This window comes from Populus euphratica, unplaced genomic scaffold, assembly GCF_000495115.2.
Source record: "Populus euphratica unplaced genomic scaffold, PopEup_1.0 scaffold138.1, whole genome shotgun sequence".
NCBI classification, from domain to species: Eukaryota; Viridiplantae; Streptophyta; class Magnoliopsida; order Malpighiales; family Salicaceae; genus Populus; species Populus euphratica.
This window is the reverse complement of record NW_011500027.1, coordinates 1-10,709: the sequence shown is the minus strand read 5'-3', so window position 1 is coordinate 10,709 and position 10,709 is coordinate 1.

The window sequence follows — 10,709 nt, the reverse complement described above, 5'->3', positions numbered from 1 at the left end:
TTTATTGGCGTCTTTTAAAGTTTTTTTTTTTTTGTAATTTTTGATTTGGTAAAGTAATAATGTAATTTATTATTTAATTAATAATTTTTAAATAAAAAAGTTGTTAGCATGTTGAAGACACCGTATAATTTGAGCGGTGCGTGTAATACTTTTTAATGATAAAAATTATACTATCATCGTCTCATTTGATTCTTTATCATATTTTATTCTTTGATGAGTGATCATTTAAAGGTAACTGGATTATTTCTTTTTTTTATCTCAAAAAATAAACTCTGATTTTTGTTTTTTTTAGTGTCTCATATTTAATCTTTTTAGTTTTGATATTTGGTTTTTTTTTTTTTAAGTTTTATATATTTTTAATTTAATATTTTAATTTAATTTTATCTTATAATATTAAGTTAATCAGAAATTAATCTTCATAATTTATTTTAATTGAATTTTTTATAGAGTCTTATCATTTGAGTCAAATCCAATATATTATAGTAAAAAAAATTCATTATCTCATCATATTATTATTTAAAAACAACATCACATTATATTTTGAGTTTATAGCTAAGTTTTTTATATTAAAAAATACTTTAGATTGGATAATTTTTTATTTTATTTTTAAAGGACTTGCGTAATTCACGCTAATAATCTAAAAAGAAGCTAGACAAACAAACAAGAATCACAGGAGCATAGAAAATTAAACAAAGTGCTGGCACATGAATATGACAGGTGGGGCCCATCTACAACCGTGGCCTCCCAATACGTACAAATTCCTCGTCAGGAACACGAAGACATCGTTGCGTGGCTGAGTTCGCCACATCAGCAGCGCGTCTGCACGTGGAATTGAGGTCCACCAACGTGGTATTGTTCCTTAAGTTTAGTTTTCCTGTCTTGTGGTTGTCACTAGAGCGGGGCCCATGGCACGTAAGCTTTGAGTGTGCTTGGATTGACGATGGATCTCCTCTCTTGGCATCTTCTCTCCTTCCCTCCTTGCGTTATTTCATTAATTTATTTTTTTTCGTCTCTAATTAATTTCTTGATGTTTCTTAAGCTTCTCTATATTGTTTGCACATATAGCAGCTACACTCACCCATGCAAAGTTATGTCCTATCAACACATTCATAATATATATATATATATATATATATATATAAACATTCATGTTGATATTGAGATTAATTTGAAGGAATTCAACAGTGGTTGTAATGTAGGTATAGAAAAAAAATAGAAAATGAGGATTCTCAAATATTCCTAGGTTATAACCATAAATTGTGAAAGAAAAACTTTGTTTTATGAATTTTGAATTAAATATTTTTTATGAAAAATAACACGTGAAGTTATTCAAATAGGAATGATAAAATCAATTTTAGTAATGAAATATAAATCAAATAAAATTCTAGAATTTAACTAGAAAATCAAAGAACATTCTCGAACATCTTTTGATCCAACTTTTAGATACAAAAATGATCTCAATTAAATATAATGAGTTATTAAATTTTACAGAAAAAAAAAAGATTTTTATTATAACATTTGCAAAAAAATTAGTTTATTGGACTATGAAATATTCTTTTTTACAGATATATCATTTTACGTGCTAGACTTTTCCTTACCTATCCTAAATAGTATTAAACATTAACTCGTAAGAATTAATAAAAATTATATATATCTCCAAAAACTCAAGTAGTTTAGAAGAAAGTTTATGTGCTGTATATTAATCTCTTGATTCTATCAAATCAATTTAATTTATTTTTTTAACTAATATAGTTAGCAGCATACCTGTTAGGCCAAGGTAGTCAATTACTTGTATCCACAAAAAAAACTATTTTTATAGGTTTGAGAACTTTAATATATTTAAGTAAATATAAAATATAATAATATTTTATAGAAATAAACTCTGAAAATATATATACTAAAAATATTTAAAAAATTATTAATTTTTTACATGAGTAGTTCAAACAGTATTTATAACCTTTTAATCTTGTTATTTTACTATAGAGTGGAGTGGATGAAAAATTATTCTACTTTTATAAATTAATTTTATATTGTGTATTATACATATTTTATCAATTTAAGAGATAAAAATATGATAAGTGATGAGAGATTATATTGCATCTAATGATGTTAGAGAAGTATATATTTATTTAATTAAATTTATCTATTAAAAAATAATTTATTTAAGATTTATGGAGATGTAACATTGTCATCAAGCATTATATTTAAATTCATGAGTGTAATGGATTATTTAAATTCATGAGTGTAATGAATTCGACCATGCATGAACATAGAGTATTTGAGGTGGGACTTAGACGAACATAGAGTATTTTATCATGCTTGTGGTGCATTTGTAAAAAAATCTTTAGATTCAACACCCTTAGAAAATAAATGTTAGGTCAAGCTATTGGACTTGACAGCACCTAACAAATCCAAGTGACTAGGCCTAATACATCTCTATTGAGGCATATTTAGGGTTGGTGTGTGCTCACCTATCATGTTTAAAAATTCATCAAAATACATCTACATGTTAATTTTCATCAATCTGATAATTTTAAAAAAATATATACAAAAATTAATTTGTGTGTATGCGAATAAAAACTAGTTTGTAATGACACATAATCATTCTCGGTTTCACATTTTCCACCAACAATGTGACATCTACGAGCAATTATGACTGGAAATGTTTTCCTCATTAATTTGACAATAAAAAAAAAAACGTGACTCAAAAGTTGCCCTGGCCCATTGAAAATGACTCTGTGAAAGGGAATCTTAGTCACATTAAGCTGCTATCACTGCCATCTAACCTAGGTAAGGAGAATCATAGTCACATTAAGTTGCTATCACTGCCCTCTAACCTAGCTAGTGGTCTCGCATCACATCGCATTAAATAAGGAAACAACTGGATCGAGTCACAAAAGCAAATAGAATTCAATTATTCGAAGCTCTATAAAAATTCAACTCAAAACTCCATTTGTGATTTGCAATCCAGCACCAACCGAATCCTTAATGAAATGCCTATGCAAGTGATTTGTAAGTTGTTTTCAAGCCATTACATGATGTGTCCCTGGCTGTGCGTTAAACAAAGAAAAAACACAAGCTGCTCATATGATTTCGTGTAAGAAAGCACTATAAACAGAACGAGTAGTTCACCTACCTAGAACTTTTTTCTTGTTTAGACTTTAGAGTAAAGCAATTGACTTCTGTATAATATATTTTTTTGAAGACACAAACAAAAGCAGCACAACGTTCCACGAGCGAAGGCGGTTAATAGGACAATGATTTGGAGATTACAATTATATATATTTAGCGGTTGATATGATAGGATACCATACCCACTATAATATCTTCACTATATATGTTATATATTATGTTTACTATATAGTTCAGTGCTTACCAATCATGCCACGATCAGAAAGGACCGGTCATGGGTGGTCTCCGCCATGATGACAAACCCATTTGAATTTAGTATTTTTAAAATACCACTTTGGATGGCTAAACCCTAGAGTTTGGCTGTTAATTGACCTCAGACTTCAAACTAGTTGCCGATCCCCCTGTTACGTGAAGTTATTGCAATGGTGATTTAAGCACTTTCACCTAAAATCTTATTCGGATGCTTCAACAATGAATATAGTATGGTTAAATGTATAGCAGACATTCATCAAAACCAGTTATTTCTCGGGACCATCCGAGATTATGTAGCGGGCGGCACATGGTAAGATTTGTGAACGTTTTAAAAAATTTGAACAGTAAAATAAAACTATATATTAGCAGAATAACCTTGTTTTTTTAAAAAAAAAATCGCTAAATAACCTGGTATCAGCCCGTCGTGTTTTTCAATCGCTATATCACTGGAGCGAGACTTGCTTGCATACAAAGTATTTAATTTCTGCCATGCTTCCTTTGAAGTTTTGGAGGTTGAAATGAAAGGAGTGATTTTTCTGAAGGTGATGTACGTAGGGGTGTCATCCGTTTGTGGACGAGGATCGATGCATGGCTACCAGTGATATAATCTAGAATATCATCTCTATCCAATTAAAAAAGACTCAAACTAGAGCGCACGCCGCTGTGGAAAAGTGGAAAGGGTGACCTTGTCGTTTATTTGGGCTAAAATATCGAGAGCAATAATCAATGAAGTATTGATCGGGGATGGTGGAGTGGAGATCGGAATGTTCTCGTCTGATACCACGATGAAGATATTGAAGATGTATTATCAAAATGTTCCTCTTACAATTCTACCACTCATACGAGCAAGGTGCAGGAAGTAAAAAATAGAAAATCACATGGTTTGTTCTTTCCTATATAATCACAAGGAGCTGGAAATGCAATCATATGGCTTCTGCGCACTCTTAAAACATCAAATCTTACCAAACGGAGATATATAATCATAGGGAGGAAATACAAGAGAGAAAAGTAGGCAGCGACATTGCTTTGGCCTCTATCCTTCCACCCTTAGTAATGGGGAGTAAATGTATCAAAGTCTGTCTTCATGTATGACTTTGCAACGCTCTTAGGATGTTCTCAAAATTATCTTGCTTTGAAAACGACACCGATGTTGGTAAATGATTTGGATCTACCACACCACCATGTTTATCAATATCGTGCTGGCTTTGAAATTCATCTCCATCAATCAATCTCATGCCCTTTTTTTCTCTTGATGTCCATGTTTTTAAATTCGGAGGTATTAGCACAAAAAAATTCCAACAAGGAATTCAATCAACTCCAAGATTCATTCTTGATTACTTAAATTCAGAAAACTTAGGATATATTTAGCAAAAGAAAACTATTTTCTTGTCAGATTTTTTTTTTCTTAGTTTTTCATGCATGTTCACATAAAAAAACGAACAAGAACCCTTTCACCAAAAAAAAAATGTCAAGATTATATATAACTACTTTTCATAAAAGATCGAGACAATGATTTTCAATATATAATTATCTTAATATTCATATTTCTTATAATCTAAGTATAAAATATTGATTTTATTTTATTCAAATTAAGAATTATCTTTAAAAAATGTCGTACTTATTAACTAAATTTTTTTTTTCATGAACTAGCAAGATATAAAAGTTTTTTAAAAAATTAATTTCATATATATATATATATTATTCATTTGAGAAAAAACCGTGAAAAATCTTGAAAATGTGTTTTTCAAACTCATATAAATTTGAAAAGCTAGTTTTTTTTTAAATAATTCTTCAAATGAAAGAAATTAATATCTTATTTGAAAAATGATTTTTAATTTTTCTTTTTCTAACTTCAGTTTTTCAAAAATGAAAACATGACTCCTATGTTTTTTAATAACTCGTCAATATTCTTTATTCTCCAATCTTTGAGCTTTTCGAAGCATCAATAATACCAGATAAACCACATAGATTTATCAATAATTGAATTTAAAATAACCCTTTTATTCGTCCATTAATAGCATCGATAAATTCCGGGCCCAAACATCTAGGACGCTTTCAGACAAGTGACCGACCACTTGGTACGGGACACAAGCTCATACCTGCTCGCGTCTTACAACTCGTGTTCGTTTGAAGGTGGACCGACCACCTTAATATTGATCAAAGAGATTGATCTAGAAGGGAAGAAGATAAAAATCCATAAGTCATAGGTCACCATCAAACAATCAAAGCCAAGATCGTGTGGCAGGGAAGGGAGGACCAGTCCAGGCATATGGCTGTACCCTGATGAGAGGTATGAAAATGCAGGAAGGAACTTGCAAGATCACACATATTTTAATAGGGGTGGCAAACAAGATGATGCTATGCTTTGACCTAACTACACAATTATTTGTACGAACGTAATGTGCTAAGCCTCATTGTCCTTAATTCGACCAGACAAATGGAAGAAGATGCAATTATGTTCCAAGGTAGCCTCGCCCAAATTCTAGCAGCTTCATTTTCAACTCAATTGCAAGATTTTTTTTTATTTTTTGGATAATGGTTACTTGACCTCTTTGTGGGTCCAATTAGAAATTTTGTTTCACAATTATTGCTCTTAGAAGTCCAATCATTAATTGCTTTTTGTATCATAGTCAAGATTTAATACAACTCAATAATTGAACAGTGAGAGTGCCATAATAGTAAAGTATTATATATTCCTTGATTTTTTTTGGGATCATAGTTGCTTCACTGCTTTGTGGGTCCAAAGTATAAAATTTATGATCCTAATAGTGGTACGTGTGGCAATCCTTTTTGTAGCTTGAGATTTTGAACTACCGGTAGAAAAAACAAAACATTCTTAATTTTTATCAATTTAAAAAAATTTAAAATCACCATTTAATATTGTTATTAATAAAAAATTTAATTGATTTTTAAAATCTTGATAAAAATATTACTTGTATATAAAAAAAACAATATCATCTTAATACATTTTTTATAAACTAAATTGTATTATTTATTTTTTTAAAATAAACTAAAATATTATTATATTTTCTAATTATCATTCTGTTTATAGGTTAAAATAAGTCCATTCTAATAGACTAGACAATAATTTTATGAGTCGAGTCTAGTGATTTTGAATTCTAACATATTTTTTATATTTTTTTAATATCAAGAACATATACTATATATAACTTCACAATCTATATTATCAAAACAAAATAATTGTTTTGCTATTTTTGAAATTTACAATTTCACTGTAAACTTAATAAACTTATTATTATTAATATCACGATGCATGCATATGAAACCCTTTACGATTTATTAAAATTAGACTAAGATAATGTTTGCAAAAACACTACAAAAAATAGAAATACAAGGCTTGGGATTTTTCTTGAGACGCGTTTGCCAAAAAACCTTTAAGGACCTAAAAATTGCATTTTTCTTTTTACAAGTTCTGGCCTTGTCAAACGCAGCCTTAGGCATTAAAAGCTCAGCCCAGCTATGTGGATTGGGCTCAAGGCTTGGCCCAAATATAATTCAGGCCCTGTCATCCAAGCTTGAATTAAAACAAAAGAGACAGCCCAAAGACTTTAAGCCTTTTAAGTTAAATGGTTTTGTATCGAGCAGAGGCCATGAACGCAAATTAAAAAACAGCTCACCCCTAAGAAGATCAAAAACAGGTACTGCCATAGCAAAATCCAGAATTATTCAGGCGTTCTAGAAACCCAAAGCAACTTTAGTTTCATTCTTCCTTCCAAATTAAAACCATTACTCCATAACTTTATTTGATTACACAATATCACATGCATGTGCTGACAGTGCTAAAACATCAGTGACTCGTTTAAATAAAGGAGCATGGAAAGGAATCAAACCTTTTGCTGTATCATGCCAAGAAACGTTGGTTTTATTTTTACTAATCATATTTTATGCGAAATGACTACTGTTCTCGTTTAAATAAAGGAGCATGGAAAGGAATCAAACCTTTTGCTGTATCATGCCAAGAAACGTTGGTTTTATTTTTACTAATCATATTTTGTGGGAAATGACTACTGTTCACCTTTTATTCTTACTAACCATGTAACGCCACCTTCATTTTGCAATGGAATGGTCCTCCTGGTCTCTTGGCTTTCAGCGCTTCCAGACCTTCTCCTTCCCTCCCGTTTATCTATTCCCTGTTGCTTAAAGTGGTGGAAAAGCTGGTTTAAAAAAGAAACTAGGGAGAATGATGATCCAAAGGTTGTCGGTCTGCTGGTGTTTAGCGGAGAAGGAACCATGCATGAACGAAAGAAAGCAACAGCCGGGGGTTTTCGACGAGAGGGATTACAGTGATTCCTTTCTTAGGTCAGGGCTTGTTTCTTTGTGAGGTGCAAAGTCTTTTAAAAGCTAGAAACCAAAGCTTGAAGTGTGAAATGGCAGTGTGTTTATGGCAGTCCCGGTGGTCTCTTCCTTGAACTAACAGGGCTCTTATTTATAGGAGACGAGAGAGGTGTCTGAGATACTTTCGTGACTTAAATCCTAACCCTTTAACCTTCTTGGATTGATCCTTGACATTGATGACAAGCCAACAACCTATACTTTCAAGCCAGATTGTGAAAGACTGGTTAAGTCAGTGACTTTGAACCGGTATTGCAGCGGCTTATGAGGTGACTCCTCGGCTGAAACCATGCTGAGAAGCACTACAATGTCAAGTCCACCGTGTCTTTTGTCCTACTTGAGACGTGAGAGGGTATTAAGTGACTGATTGAGATTATAGATGCGAATGATTTTTAAAATAATTTTTATTTTAAAATATATTAAAATAATAATTTTTATTTTTAAAAAAATTATTTTAAAAATTATCCCACCAAAATAATTTTAGAAAAAAATTAAAATTTGTATGAAACATAATTTCCACTGTGTTTCTAAATATTATCATACAGCTCTGCAAAAAAGTCTCCAGCCAACTTCTTCACGAGAGAAATGAAGAAGAAAATAAACTGTAAAAAGATCTTCAACCAGCTTCTCCATGAGAGAAATGAGGAAGAAAATTAACAGCAGCTCCTCCAAAACGGTACAGTTTTGTTCTTGGATATTTTGAGTCGACCTTTAAACTTTGCAATTGTTTCAATTAATCTAATTGTACCAATTAGGCTACCTAGAGTTTTAATTAGCTCCCTATCGTCCAATGTTTTCCAAATTGATATGTAATTAAGGGTGTGTTTATTTTTTTTTAAATGATTTCTAAAAAATCATTTTTTAAACTTTTATACATTTATTTATTAATAGAAAAGTTGTTTAACAAAAAATACTTTCTAATCAGAGAAAATTTTGATTTAGTTTTCGAGAAAGTGTTTTTCTTTTATTTTTTGGCGGAAAATATTTTCCAAAAATTATAAAAAATTTAGAAATGTTATAGTATTTGCTGATTATATCAAATTTAGTTCTCAAATTTTTTATTGGTATATATATATTGTTTTCAATATTTGTTTTTCAATTTCATCCTTTATAATTTATTTTTTATATTAATTTTGGTACTTATTTTTATAATTGTTATTTGCTTTTCTCTTATCATTTTTTAATTGAAATTTTTTATCTATCAAATTTGGTCCCTATTTTTTCGAATGTTACTTATTTTATTTGAAATAATTTATGAAATGGTAATTATTATTATTTTAGTTTCTTCATCTTCTAATTTTTTTTATTTCTTAGATTTTATCTCTATTATTTTGATTATTATTTATATCATTTGAGATAATTTATGAAATTATTTGTTTTTAATTTTATTCTCATTTAACTTTTTAATTTATAAGATTTGTTCCTTATTATTTTAATAAACTTGAAAAAAGTAAAAAATTAATAAATTATTTTCCAGCTTATTTTTCATGACATAACCAAATATTGAAAAATATTTTTCAACTTATTTTTCATTACATTACTAAACATCAAAAAATAATTCACTTTCCTAAAACTCACTTAAAAAAAATACCTTCCAGCAAACAAACGGGGCATAAACATCCAAATTTAATGTTTCTTCAATTGAATCCATGATTGAGTAAAACAAAACTTATTATAAGTTTAATTAAAATCCCTAAGATTAATTCATTCTTTCAATTTTAATCAAATTGACTTTCATGATTTTTGCTTCAATTAAATTCTTAATTAAGTCAATTAAACCTATTAGAAGTTTAATTAAATTCTTAAACTTAATTAATTCTTCTAATTTTAATTAAGTTGGATTTCATTCTTAATTTTCTTTTCCATTAAGTTTTTTCCCATCCTATTTGAGAGAAGCGGAAGCATGCTAACAATAATTGCAATATTTTTTTTAAGTTTATCAATTCTATACAAGTTAAATTTAATTTTATTAATTATTAATTTATATTATATATATATATATTAACTTGTAAAATCAGGTAAATTTTGAATGTAGATAATAATGGTTAGCTCCATGAGTTTATCCTAATTTTGATGACTATATATTTGGTGATCCAATTCTAGTTCTTCTGATTATACATGATGGTGCATATATTAAGCTCGATCCTCCTTCTCCTGACACTAACAATTTAGCTATTAATAAATGTCGACTTGCTAACAAAATATTGAAAATGAGCCAATTTTTACATGTAGAGAACTTTTTCCCCTTCAACAAAGCAAATCCTGAATACATGCTAAGAAGGTTCTATTCTCATCAAATGCTTTGCCTTCCTTTTATGGAATGGGTTTGGTTTGGGCCACGAGCCTTAATTTAGTTCACTAACAAAACTATATTTCAAGGCTAGAAGGTTCAAGAAATGTAGGGCTTCGCAAGCTAGTTATTTTTTAAATTTTGTATTTAAATTAACTTGGCTTTTTTAATATGGTTAGATAATCCATTGTATATTAACTAAAACTTTGAATATAAAAAAATGATTAAATTTTATTATCATGTCCTTATAGATAAGGTATTATGGCAATTTTTTCTAATTCCGTGGCCCATCAAATTGTTCTAATACCATCTAGATGCTCAATAATTTGTAAGGTTCATGATGTCTGATTTGATTTTAATTGATTGATTTTTAATTAATTTGTTAACACATTGATGTTTAGTTTTATTTTTAGATGGATTTATTTTTAAAAAAATATATTTTTTTCTCCTAGAGAATAAGTTATACAATCACTTATATTTGAGGTAATATCAAACTTTGCTAAATTTTCTAACATTAGTTCTTTTTTCATAGATATAAGCATTTAAACTATATAAAAGTAGAAAATGATGCAGAGCTATTCCCTATTCATAATCCTACTATTTAAAGAATGTGTGGAGCATGGTGCAAACATGTTTTTTAAAAATTTATTTTTTATTTGTTTTGGATTGCTTTGATGTGCTA